General features: G+C 42.1%; 1 protein-coding gene across 13 annotated transcripts in view; it reads right to left on the reverse strand.

Moving 5' to 3' along the window:
• The window catches only part of nfasca (neurofascin homolog (chicken) a), a 121,530-nt gene extending 107,638 nt beyond the window's left edge, over positions 1-13,892 (reverse strand). For all 13 annotated transcript variants that reach the window (XR_010802606.1, XR_010802607.1, XM_066670619.1 and 10 more), the window contains exon 1: positions 13,805-13,892. The gene's annotated coding sequence lies outside the window, so the exon portion shown is untranslated. The remainder of the gene's footprint in view (positions 1-13,804) is intronic.
• Positions 13,893-14,746: the final 854 nt, after the last annotated feature.

Here is a 14,746-nt window from a genome sequence, read left to right on the forward strand (position 1 = left end):
TGTGTTCTCTCTGTGTCTGTGTGGTTTCCTCCGGGTGGCTGTCTGTGAGGAGTGTGGCGTGTTCTCCCTGTGTCTGCGTGGGTTTCCTCCGGGTGACTGTCTGTGAGGAGTGTGGTGTGTTCTCCCTGTGTCTGCGTGGGTTTTCTCCGGGTGCTCCGGTTTCCTCCCACACTCCAAAAACATGAGTGTGTATGAGTGTGTGTCGCCTTGTAAAGGACTGGCGCCCCCTCCAGGGTGTGTTCCCGCCACAACCTTGAACTGGATAAGGGTTACAGACAATTAACGAATGAATGAATGCAAGGATTACTTTGTTTTCCTTTGCCTTCCTGCACTGGACAGTGTAGGCCTTCACTACAGTTATGTTTTAAATTGATGCAAATATGGAAAAGTGTACAGATAAAACCTAGTGTATTTAACTTTTTGTTTGACCAAATGACTCTTATTTTGCTTTTAGTTCATGTAAAAGTTCATGAAACTTACAAGTCTGTGTAAATATTCCCTGCAGTTGAAAACTGATCTATTCCTTGATGATTTTTTCATTTCTTTATAGATTCTTTTAATGATAAGAATTCAAACCATACATTAAAATTATATATATATATTATTTATTATTAATTAATTATAAAAGTAACTTTTCTCTTTGGTTTTTGGCTCATCGTGTTCTAAATTTTATTGGTTGCAGTCCAGAGTTTTTATTACAGTACATCATTAATCAGACTGAACAGTGAATCCGCAGAACACAAATGAAACATTCACTAATAGGTGACATATGTTTTAACCCTGTTCATAACAGACAGAAATGTCAGCATTTGTGCTCCACCCAAATAGCAGACTTCCTTGTTGTTTTGCGACTTCAGACATCTGCCTTTTAAAGAAAGCTTAAATGGCCTTGGTTTCAGCTAGGAATACCTTTCACAGGGGGTATACGGAGCCCTGGGGTCAGAAAGAGAGCAACAACAAAGAGAGAGAAGCCTCTGTGTTAACGGATTCCCTTCCATCAGCAAGACAATAAATCAAACAGACTCTACAATAAACCACATGAATAAATAATGGCTAGTTTTTGGAGTGCATCGCTTTTTTCCCTGAAACTGATCTCCACTGAAGACAGACAAATGCAAGCATGAGGAACTTTATTTATGTATAATATCAGAATAACAACCTCTGAAGTACCAACACTGTTTTGTGGAAGCACTGCTGGGACTTAAGCTCACAACCCCTAGACAGCAGGGTTATATCTATGACTGAACTATGTAACAGTAGTACAACAGGTGAAATCAAATATAGCAGTAGAACATAGAGTTATACCCTGAGAGGTTTATCTCACACACGTCTTGTTCTTGTCACAGCCCTAAAACGATTAAACACACTCACACATACGAGCCCTGACCTCATCATTAGCCTCAATGCCATTCACTTTGTGGAAAAAAAAAATACCACAATGTTTCCTTTACTTCTCATGCTTAATTTATGGCCTTAATCTATTACAGCGAGTCCCTGGAGGGAACGCTGTCCTCCATACATATGCATGGCCCAGTGATCCACAGGCCCAGCCCAGTAGTCTGCCAAGGTCCCTGGAGACAGGAAGGGGCATCATGTGGTCCATCCTCAAAGACCCAGGCAGAGTCACTGAAGCTACAGATGTGTGCAGCAGCTGTGTGGGTGGCCGTGTGAAGTGTGGGGATTCATACGTCTAGGAAGAGACTAGTGCATCTCGTGTAGACCAAAATTGCCTGTAAACAGACAAATGCACGCTCCGTTCTCTTCCATAAAATGTCAGCGTGGTAAGACCTTTTTCAAATAAAGACTATTAATAGCTGACCTAATAATTCATTATAAAATACAGGGCCCAACTGATGTTATGGTTGACAAATAGCATTGACCGATATTGATGACTGTTAGTCTCAACTGTATCAACAACCACAGCGCTGCCAGCAGAAGCAACCCTGGCATATGTAATCAGGAGCAAGCAATTACATTCAGTCCAATATATGCTTTAAAACCTACTCATGAGCATGAGCATGACATGTTCTAGTCAAACAACATAACAGTGGACATCTATCAGCTGTTCTTATGAAGAAATTTCTTCTTAAATCTCAAAAATTAAAATTCAGTTCTGAGAACACAGTTTTCACAAAGATTTTTACATTTACCTTAGTTGACTTTTAATCTTCAACTGAACAAACACCAAATAAACAGCTCCACATCTATAGGATTCATTCATTCATTCATTATCAGTAACCCTTATCCAATTCAGAGTCACGGTGGGTCCAGAGCCTACCTGGAATCATTGGGCGCAAGGCGGGAATACACCCTGGAGGGGGCGCCAGTCCTTCACAGGGCAACACACACATTCACTCACACACTCACACATATGGACACTTTTGAGTCACCAATCCACCTACCAACATCTGTTTTTGGACTGTGGGAGGAAACCGGAGCACCCGGAGGAAACTCACGCAGACAAGGGGAGAACACACCACACTCCTCACAGACAGTCACTCGGAGGAAACCCACGCAGACACAGAGAGAACACACCACACTCTTCAAAGACAGTCACCTGGAGCTGTGTGTCTGCGACACTACCTGCTGCACCACAGTGCCGCCCTCTATAGGATTCAAACTAAAATAATAATTGTATCATTTATATTGGACTTTTGACTGATATTTTATTGATTTATTGATTTATTGATTTTATTGCTCATTGAACATGTGATTGCATCCCATTCATCACTTCTGTGTAAATGTGTATCCAGAACAAATCGCCGCACAGGAAACTCTTTTACCACGACAGCTCTAATAATAAATAATAAAAACAGCAACACACAATGAATGACACCAGACTTGCTTTGATGCTGCACATCAAAAACACACAGAAACTAATGTAAAAGGTGCGCTGTTTTATGTTCAGTTTTAGTTTGATGAAAAAGGTGACTCTGACTTGGATCAAGTTTGTTGGATAAAAGATAAAGCTGAAGCCGTAGATACTTCAGGCTTTAAACCACCACTCGTTTATTAACACATGAACAAGCAAAGTCTTGTTAACAGTTAATAACCTTTCTACGTTCTCAGATTTGACCCAAAGTGTATACAGTCTCCAGTGCTAGGAGGGTTACTTTAAAATGTAGTGCATTACAGAGTAAAAAACACATGCTCTAAAATCTATTTAGTACCTTATTCAGTTACGTCAGTGTCACTGCAGCTCTGAGAATGATCCACCACCACATCACACCTGCTCTGTGGGGGTCCTGAGCACTGGAGAACAGGGGAAAGGGGGAATAAAGTAGTCTGTATTTAGTCTTTCATTATAAAACTACAGAGTGCTCCTGTGTGGTCAGTGGAGCTCAGAGAATTGAGAGTCTGTGTAGAAACAAGGAGGAGGACAATGTCATAGTTCATTGGTGATTGGTAATTCATTGATTCATCAATAGTTCTCATGTGAACTATCTCAAAGTCAGTTTGTCAAAGGAGCTGAAGGCATTGCTTTAAACGCCACTCGTCTTGAACGAGAGGACTGTGATCATCTGTCCATCTTTGTGACATACAGCAGCTGAGGTTCTAAAGAGAATTTGGTCAAATATGGAACACATTTTCCTGGAATTTAGACAGAAGTACCACATAGTATTTAAAAAAGAAGCAACACCAAACTGGGAGTCACTGCTTGCTGTAACCCATTCAGGTCATTGTCCTCTGTAATAATATTAAACGGACGTCTCTGGTGTGCCTCACACTAATGACTTCAGGCTGAGGCACACAGTGGGCAGGCACCCAAGAGCCAGTGATCCTGTTTCAGGAGCTATCCTCAGAACACTTGAGAAGTATAAACACTCAGTCATTCAAGCTGAAATCTCATCTACGGTGAATCAGTTATCACAGAATACATGCATTCTCTGGAAATACATAAGACTATGCACTGAGAGGAGCACTGGGCACTCTCTGGACTGATGGCATTACCATCAATTTCAGTGGAAGGAGTTGATACAGTTAAGGATCTTAAAATAATTATCCAGCGTCAGACCTCTCTAATGATCATCAGGCTGAATGTAATCAAATTCTCAAAGCAAGGCTCAAACCTCTAGTCCAGCCTTTCTCACACCCCAGGTTGCCCTCTGGCTTTCTCAGGGGTGCCATCAAAAATATTCTGATATTACTGACATAAAAATAAAAATGATAATGATATGATCTATCATCATAGAAATGCAGATTTAAATCGGAATAGTGGCGTGAGTCTTAATAATTTCAGCTTCAGAACATTTACAACTGGCGCAGGTGAAAGTGGGGGTCCAGTTTTTGTTGTCAGTGGTAGGGGGTGGCTGTTTACTTTCACTATTTCAAGGGGGGAGGGTGCACACTTTATGCACATCGCAAAAACAAAGCTGTGGCAGCATCTAAAACCACAGAGAATAAAGTCAGAATATTTCAAGAGTTAAAGTCAGAATATTTTGCGAAGAAAGTCAAAATAAGGCAAAATATTCAGACATTTCTCAGCATCTAAAAACCATTGGAGCCTTCTGCAAGTTCTCAGAGTGGGACGGTGGGTTCGTGTTCATTCTCAAGCAGATTATTAAAAAAATATCTAAAACAATTACAATAGATCTGCTATTGTCACACTTCTATTTTAAGAAAGAATGTTTAAAAAAATACGGCTGATTACAACTGCTGGCATGTGTGTGTTCTGTGTATCAGAGTATGCTTATATATCTATATTTACACACACACACACACACACACACTTTTCGTTTTATCATGACACCCTTTAATAGTCTGAAAAACCTGAAGTCAGCCCATAGACTATAAGAAGAAATTATTATTGCAAAAATAGAGGCTGCCTCCCAATTTTCCCACTGATTTTAGAAGAAACACAAGTCGATTAGATGTAGCTGAATAATCCATTCTCAGTTGCTCACACAATAGGCATAAAATTATAATGTTTGATAGATGCTAATGGTTTCAGCAAGACAACCCTTGACCACTTAAAGAAAACTGTGAATAAGCTAGAGGCCAAAACACATTGATTCCGCCCCATGCACAGCTGCTAATCTATTTCTGGTTTGGCATTCACTGAAATCCATAGTTGAACCCAGACGGAGTGGTCTTTGGGGGCTTTTTTTTATTTTAAAGTCTTCCATTAATGTCTTGCCATGCTCTTTGTTGTTACCCCACGGGTGTGAGGCCCCAGAGCTGTCTCCTACAGCACAGGCTGCTAAAACCAGAGCGAGCACTGCTACTGAGATCTTTGAAGGAATAGTCAACAGCATCAGTCAAACACAGTTAATTACCACTGAATATAAAAAGGACATTGCATTAACAGAAAAAAAAAAACACTTGATTTATAAAACATTCACATTAAAACCCAATGGGGAGGTGTTGAGGTCAGGATGAAACACACAGGACTATTCCTTTAAGTTTATTTTTGGCTTAGCTCACTCTACTCTTATTTCTTTTACTCTCACAGCTGCAGCATCTTCAGAGTCAGTGAGTGAGGAGTGAGAGATTCAGGATGAGAGAGAGTGAGACAGAGGAAGAGAGGAAAAACAAGGCTGGGCAGGGCAGCGCAGGGCTTTTTCTGGTACCTTTCTAGATCATGCAGCACATCCTCCAGGCATGGGCCCAGGCTTCACTCTTAAGTTTGCCTTCTCCCAGATTTGCCCCTCACCCCACAGGGAGAACAGCGCTGCTTCGCTGCTAAAAACAGACGGCAGCAAAGTGAAAAAGTGCGCATCCAGTTTCAGCAAGAGAAATGTGAGATGATCTGGAGCTAGGCTACGAGATGCAAGGGAAGCAGCCCGTATGAAGACAGGGATGTTCCTGAGGGAGGACAAAGTATACAGTGGAGGCATTCTCAGTTTGATCAAAAAGTCCATAGAAAGCCTTGTGAAAAATGTTATAATTCATACCATGCATCCTTTATGTTACATGAACACATCACACCAATCTACAAGTCAGTGCTGTTAAAGGCCCAATACTAGCAGAAAAGGCTGGATCCTACGGCAGAGGAGAAAGACTAACTCTAGCTTGAGCAGTTTGCTGAACGCAGAGGTTAAACGGAGCAAAACAAACACAAGCTCAGAGAAAGAGAAGTATTAATGAGAGCAGAAAAGAAATAAACAAGTGAAAATGGCTAAAATAACCCAGAAATTCTGCTCCTCGCTCTTCACTCCTGGGCTCTTGCACTGAATGGATCTGGGGCTCGTTCTCATTTAAAGGAACAGGCGCTGAAACTTGAGACAGAGCAAAACAACGCTGTGTTTGATCCTTATGGTATTTTGACAAAAGCATTTCACAGATGTTTCCTTAAGACCCCAGTGTTAACTCCCCTTTAAATAGTTTAATTAATTGATTATAACAGGTGTCTACAATCTATAAAGTGTACACTGTATGTTCTTTACGCCTTTGTTTATTTAATCATAAATTTGTTGCTGTATTATCTTCATTTTAATATTCACATACCAGAATGTGCTGAGCCGCTGCCCTCCAGGCCCAATGCATGTGATAATAATAGAAAATCGATTGCAATACGGTCAGGGGCTTTTCTTGCTGAGTGCCTGGAAAAGGAGGGTGATGGCAGGTTTCTCTAATGCTGTTTTAATTGCAGGCTTACTGTGTGTATCCAAAGTAGCAGCCGTGATCAGCAAGGAACGGCCGCTTAGAGCTACTGCTTCAATATGGACATGATGCCGGGAGGAGGATTAATGAAAAATGTAGCCATGTGGCAGAAAATTGCACCGTGGTGGGTGACATGGTTGGAATGGATAACATTATGCGTGAGTGTGTGTGTGTGTGTGTTTGGTTGTGTGTTTTCTACATGATATACTCATATTCATTTCTCATGAAATCTTTAGACATTATTAATCTACACAATGAAGTCTGTTTATATTTGCACCATGTATTTCTGGTATTTCAATATAAAATAATACTATTTTTTGTTAAAGTAGAAGGGGAACGTGATTCAGCTGCTCAACCATTCACTAAAGGTCTGATTAATGTTAAGGAAACTGGGCAAAATATCAGCATCTAGTGGGGGATAATGGGAACTGCAGCCCAATAAAACTTATTGAAACTGCATCTAACTGCATTTCATTCTGAAAAGAGTCTGGGGACTGTATTGTATTTGCTTTTTCTTGTTTTTACACTACTCTTTAAATACTAGAAGAAAACTTCAAACAAATGGTGCTGCTAACTTACTGCACCCTGAAATAGCTAATAAAATGTGATCGGATGTGACAAGACACCGCAGGAAGATTAATTGAAACAAATTTTGCCAAAGTATAAACTAAAATCTACTCTGGACACAGTGATATTTACTTAATATTATACACACACACACAGGAGTAAATCCATCCATTCATTGTTTGTAACCTTTATCCAGTTCAGGGTGGCAGTGGGTCCAGAGCGACACACACTCACACATTCACTCACACACTCACACCTACAGAGACTTTTGAGTCTCCAATCCACCTACCAACGTGTGTCTTAGAGCATGGGAGGAAACCGGAACACCCGGAGGAAACCCACGCAGACACAGAGAGAACACACCACACTCCTCACAGACAGTCACCCGGAGGAAACCCACGCAGACACAGAGAGAACACACCACACTCCTCACAGACAGTCACCCAGAGGAAACCCACGCAGACACAGGGAGAACACACCACACTCCTCACAGACAGTCACCCAGAGGAAACCTATGCAGACACGGGGAGAACACACCACACTCCTCACAGACAGTCACCCAGAGGAAACCTATGCAGACACGGGGAGAACACACCACACTCCTCACAGACAGTCACCCGGAGGAAACCTATGCAGACACGGGGAGAACACACCACACTCCTCACAGACAGTCACCCGGAGGAAACCTATGCAGACACGGGGAGAACACACCACACTCCTCACAGACAGTCACCCAGAGGAAACCTATGCAGACACGGGGAGAACACACCACACTCCTCACAGACAGTCACCCAGAGGAAACCCACGCAGACACAGAGAGAACACACCACACTCCTCACAGACAGTCACCAGGAGGAAACCCACGCAGACACAGAGAGAACACACCACACTCCTCACAGACAGTCACCCAGAGGAAACCCACGCAGACACAGGGAGAACACACCACACTCCTCACAGACAGTCACCCAGAGGAAACCTATGCAGACACGGGGAGAACACACCACACTCCTCACAGACAGTCACCCGGAGGAAACCTATGCAGACACGGGGAGAACACACCACACTCCTCACAGACAGTCACCTGGAGGAAACCCACGCAGACACAGGGAGAACACACCACACTCCTCACAGACAGTCACCCAGAGGAAACCCACGCGGACACAGGGAGAACACACCACATTTGAACTTGAACCCACAACCTCCAAGTCCCTGGAGCTGTGTCACTGTGCCTAGTACAAATATGGCAATTTACATGGTTATTTAAAAAGTATTTCACACATACTTTTGGAAACAGTATTATCCCCAAAAACAGAAAGAACCACATGCTTTTGCAGCACTTTCTTGTTGATGGAACACATAACAAATGCAGGGACAAAAGTTCTTACTTGCCATTTTTTAATGATTGAATATTTAAGTGATTGTTTGTTGAAAAAACTGAAAAAGAGCAGGAGAACGTTTAAATATTGAATTTCAAATCTGTGTTACACATAAACACTTTAAAATGCATTTGTACCTAACACACCTGTGTGTGCAGAGCCAGTGAACATTAACACTGAGCACATCAGCAGATTTTAGTCTAAAAACACTCCTTTTAAGGCTTGATGCTGTTTTGTAACAGTGGACTTTGTTCTCTGGATGCAGTGCGTGGACCTGTCTCTCACTTCTGTTCTCAGATGAAGATACCAGCAGCCACTGACACTGACATATTTTGAGAATAGTGACACCAAATAACCGAGGTCTGTGGTCAAAAGTGTTCATCTTGTTATTGATGCCTTACATTCTTCACCAATGCTACTAAGATGAAGACCTAAATATATGGAGTGACAACTGTTTTGTTGCTAAAGGCTTTAGGTAATTTTTATTTACAATGACACTGGAGATTGTAGGCAACAAAAATGACGACTTGCTCTGAAAAATGGCGCAGTTCTTTACTAATTTCGGGGAAAGGCTGACTTTTATTTTGTAAGTATTTACCTTGGATAAGACTGGCCTTCAGCTTATATTAATTTTTCCTAATATATTAATCATATAATACCATGTCTTCAAACTCAAGTCAACTTCAGTCAGTCACCATTATCACTGCATAATTAAAGAAGTCCTCTACAATGCACATGATGAAAAAGTATTTTCTTTCTCGCTCATTCAAGTGACCAAACCTCTGTCAGCAAACACTGACACCACCACAGCTCACATTTCACTTCACGGTGAAGCAGATCTCCACTGGAATGAAATATAACAGTGTTCTGAATGGAGGAGATGACATATGTCCATCTCTGGGTCATTCAGGCCAAAGCGTGCAGCTCGGTGGGAACATGGGCTGGAGCCAGGTCACATGGCAATAGATATGATCTGAAGGGGGGTCGTTTGCATGTTTAATTCATGGTGGAAAAATATTGGAGTTCAGTTAATGGAATAATGAGGCTATGCTGTTCTGAGATCACAGACTCTGGGAGCTACAGGCGGTAATGAAATATGGAAACCTTCTCTCTATGGAGCAGGAGTGGGGAAACCTGCGGCCTGTGAGTCATACGTTTTGCGCCTTGCAGGTTATTTTCTAGATATTAATTGGCTACATGTTTTGATTTTGTGCAAAAGTTATTGGTTGTGTGTTCTCCCTGTGTCTGCGTGGGTTTACTCCGGGTGCTCCGGTTTCCTCCCACGCTCCAAAAACACACGTTGGTAGGTGAATTGGAGACTAAAAAGTGTCCGTAAGTGTGAGTGTGTGAGAGTCAACTGTCAGTGGTATTATAACAAAGTGGAAGTGATTGGGAACCACAGCAACTCAGCCACAAAGTGGTAGGCCAAGACAGAGTGGAGCCAGTGGATGCTGAGGTGCATAGTACTTAAATGTTGCCAACTTCATGCAGAATCGGTCGCTACAGATCTTTAAACTTCATGTGGCCTTCTATTTGCTCAAGAACAGTGTCTAGAGAGCTTCATGGAATGGGTTTCCACGGCCGAGCAGCTGCATCCAAGCCTTATATCACCAAGCGCAATGCAAGGGTCGGACGCAGTGGTGTAAAACACTTCACCACTCTAAAGCAGCAGAGACGTTTTCTGAATTGAATCACGCTTCTCTGTCTGGAGATCCAGTGGATGAGTCTGGGTTTGGTGGTTGCCAGGAGAACGGGACTTGTCTGACTGCATTGATCATGATTTCAATAGCCAGATTTAAAAAGGGGTGCATTGCTTTCTATTTACAAGTACAACTATGAAATATTTTGCTTCTGTTCACGTTCCAGCAGGTTTAGATTTTCAGTGATGTAACAACATTTGTCCATTTGTCTCAAAAGTGTCCGTAGGTGTGAGTGTGTGTTGCCCTGTGAAGGACTGGCACCCCCTCCAGGGTGTATTCCCGCCTTGCGCCCAATGATTCCAGGAAGGCTCTGGACCCACATGAGTTATTGGTTGTTACACTGTGCCCTAACTGCAGTGCGAATTAGCAACAACTTCCACAGTGTTTTTACCTGTAGTCTTGTTCTCTTGGTCTTGACCAAACAAGAACATGATTCAGTGTTACATTTCAGTCCTGGTCTCATTAGTGTTCACTTTTTAGAATTAGAATCACTTTATTGGCCACGGTGCTGCACACAGGAATTTGTTCTCTGCGTTTAACCCAATCCGTGCAGCGAAACAGATATTTACACACACACACCAGTGAACACTAGGGGGCAGATCTGTTTTGTTTTTTTTTTCTCCTGGGCTCCCCTATGGTTGAAGTGTGTAATTCACTTTTACAGCACTATCCCAATATTAAGAGGAAGGGAGTCGGGGTTGTTCCCCACCTGCCTCCAAATATCACATAGTGCAGCTTCTGCAGTGCTGACCTCAGAGTAGCAACAATAGAGGCCCTGTTCTCCCTGTTACTAGTTATTTAAGCATCAAAATTATTTTGAAGTTGTAAAACTAAAAATTTAAATAAAAGTACTACCTAGTGTCTTTACGTGTTGCATCTTGTGACATCACCTCCTCTGTTTGGTTCATTCAAAAGTGTTTTGTTCGTATTGTGTTCACACCTGAAATGAACCACACCAGAATTCGATAAGAAACCAATTAAAACCTGCCTGCTCTGAAGGTCTAGGTTCAAATATTTCACCAGATTCACCACATTCTAATAGATTCTAATGCAGTGTTTCTCAAGTCTGGTTCTGGAGGCACCCTGTGCTGCACATTTTTGTGGTTTTCCTGCTCCCAACACACCTGATCACAACTAATCGGCTCAATATCAAACCCTTTTGTTAATGAGTGTTGCAGGGGGTGTGTTAAAAATGGGAAACCTCCAAAATGTACAGAGCAAAGTGCCTCCAGAACCAGGCTTGAGAAACAAGGCTCTAGAGGACCACACTAACAGAGCAAATGTACCAGGGTGTGTTTTAAGTGAACCAAAGCTGACAAGTTTAAACAGAACCTCTTGCAAACACATTGCAAAATGTTACTTTTAATGAATGCTCTATTCCAAGAGAATATTGCCTCTTTAAAGTGAATTCTCAAGCTGTTGTCCATTTGATCAGTAGTTGATTTAAACTCTGACATCCCAAAGTCTTCAAGACAAAATGCAATACCAGATTTAAAAGCACACTTGCAGTTAGGACATGGTGTTATGCAAATAAATGTGTCTCTATTCAAACAATCCATGTGTCACTGACCCAGGCTGGAGTTGTGGGTGTTATATAATAACTGAATTTTGGGAGTTGGATGACCCCTGAACTCCTCCCCGCAGCCCTTTATATGCCCTTCAACCTCACGTAATTTCCATGATGGACAAATGTGCTCTCACTTCCACAATGTTTCTCCTCTCTATGTTTTTCTTTTTCTCATGTTGATGTTTCCATTGGAGGATTTATGGCAGGAATGCAGCCCTCCCATATGTGTAGTCCAATGGGTTATTCTAGAGCTGGACGATTCAATGGCAATATATATATCACTGTATAAAATGTTACAATAACAATGCTATGAATTTTAAACACATTTTCAATATTTCAATAAACATTATTTAAAGCATCTGAGTGATGTTCATTACAGGGGACTGCCATCAGTTCAGTGCTCAATTTAAGTTTCAAATTAGTTAATAAAATATTAATATTGACAAAGCCAAGAGGTTGTTGTTTGTGGGGGACGACGCATTGCTTTCAGTTCTTGGCAGTTTTTCTGTGGCTCATATCGATATTGGAATTATATATTCTATATAGCTTGGTGCTATATACAGAACCAAATATATATTATTTTATTTATATATATATAGCTAAAACAGGGCATGCTACAGTAGGCTCACGTGTCCCCAAAATGTATATAATAAAAAAAGAGGGAAGTAAACAGCTACAGTGTCATAACTAACTAATGGTGCTGAATATTGGATAGATACTCTAAACATGGCTTCCAAATAATAAAAAAAAAACAAATCCAGACAGCCAGACATATATCTAAGTCTCTAAATATGTAGCACACCTGCATATTTCTGTAAGACACATTTTAAATTTAGGTGGGGTACAGCTATTTTCAAAAAAGTTCCATAAAACTATATACAACATATTCTCCTGTTTGGAGAACCATTTCACCATGCAAATAATCACTTATACCTACAGATATATCTGTTCAGAATCAGAAATAAACACAGGGCCACTGTCTTAGACCAGAAACCCTTGAGGAACCATTTTAAAGGGTGTAGGCCTACAGGCTAGTAATGAGTCAGTGTCAGTGTGAAACGTGTAATGACAGTGCAAGGGTTCTGAGGGTCTCCTATATTTCAAGTTTCATCGAGCCATTTTAGTTTTCTCAGAAAAGATAAGGAAGGAACACAACCTTAAGGCCTACCCTTAAGGGATAAACTCCAACACCTGCATAAACTTCTTTAGCCACCAATGCTAGCCGTACATCAATAACAACATAACAACAATAAACCTGCGACACTAAGCCAAACCCTGAGGGTTTCACACAGGGTCGGTGTTCATTAAAACACAGTAAGTGGCTAAATGTTTCACTTCTGCTATGTTTTCCAGAGGCTGTCCGCATCCGCATGCCGCTCCAGAGAACACACTCCCCCCCGCGACCAGCATCCCCTTCTTCAAAATAACAACTAACTTCACAGATTCAAATAAGGCAGCTCAGTGTTCATATGATGGTCTGAGGCAGGGAGGCTTTATTTCCGCGCTGTTTCTTAGATAAACCCCAGCTGTGTCGGCGGGGACCGAGCCCTGTCTCTGATTTTGCGCAGACAAGCAAAAATGAAACCGCATGAGTGAGAGATGCGCAGAGAGGCTCCTCCGCCGGCGCCGCCGCACACTCCCCGCCGTGTGGACGGAGGAGGAGGACGGTACCGAGAACGCCACGGAGCGGCCGTGTTCAGCATCACGTCACCTGCTTCCAGTCCCCACCAAAGCGCCGCTGTCCGTGTTCAGTGAGCCACGAAGAGAGAAATAACGCGCAAAAGTCAACAAGGCTGAACTTGGCTGCTCGTTATCCTTTTTCCTATTAGAGTTTTCCGTTCTACCTTAAATGATGCAGCAAGCTCCAGCACCCGAGTGGCAATGCTGCACCGTTTAAGGTGGAACGGCCATTAAAAAAAAAAAAAAAGAGGCTGGCAAATAAAAATGCTACATTTCGGTAAACAGTCCGACATTTTGCGCCTTCTTCTTACCTGTTCTGCATCCGCGTGGATTCCCGCTCCGTGTGAACGGCAGCGACGCGCGCGGCGCACTCGGCCGATGCGGTGTAGCGGGACGCGTGCGCGTGTGTGTGTGTGTGTGGGAGGAAGGGATGGGGGGGGGGGTGTTATGCAGGCGCCTATGCTCGCTCCTGGCGCGCGTCACAGGAGGAGGGTTTGACAGGTGTGTCAGAGGACAGATTATTCTAGCCTTGATTCTGCAATGTGCTTATGCTGGCGTAACTTTTACTTATACATCCATATATATGTACTTTTAAGGTGTACTGACTTACAGGGAGTAAACTGCACAGCTTGCAAAATATCCTTAGAAACGCATTTCCCATGGTACACGCAGGAGCCTTGCTCTTAAAGTCACACTGCCCAGTGCCAAGCATCGGCTATATCCGTATACATCCCCATCACAGGGCTGTAATCAATGGAACTGATCTGTGGAATGATGGATACGGGCTGCAGAGTCTTATCACAACAACATATTCCAAGCAGACAAAAGAGTTAAGGGAGAAGGCAATACAAATACAAGCAAACAACAGAACTACAAACAAACAACAGAAATACAAACCAATCCAGAGAACTACAAACCAAACAACAGAACTACAAACCAAACAAACAAACAACAGAACTACAAACACAAGACAGAACTAAAAGCAAACAACAGAACTACAAACACAAGACAGAATTACAAGCAAACAACAGAACTACATACAAACAACAGAACTACAAACACACGACAGAACTACAAACAAACAACAGAACTGCATACAAACAACAGAACTACAAGCAAACAACAGAACTACAAACACAAGACAGAACTACAAGCAAACAACAGAACTACAAACACAAGACAGAACTACAAGCAAACAACAGAACTACAAACACAAGACAGAACTACAAACAAACAACAGAACTACATACAAA

Source organism: Hoplias malabaricus, chromosome 5, assembly GCF_029633855.1.
Source record: "Hoplias malabaricus isolate fHopMal1 chromosome 5, fHopMal1.hap1, whole genome shotgun sequence".
Taxonomy (NCBI): domain Eukaryota; kingdom Metazoa; phylum Chordata; class Actinopteri; order Characiformes; family Erythrinidae; genus Hoplias; species Hoplias malabaricus.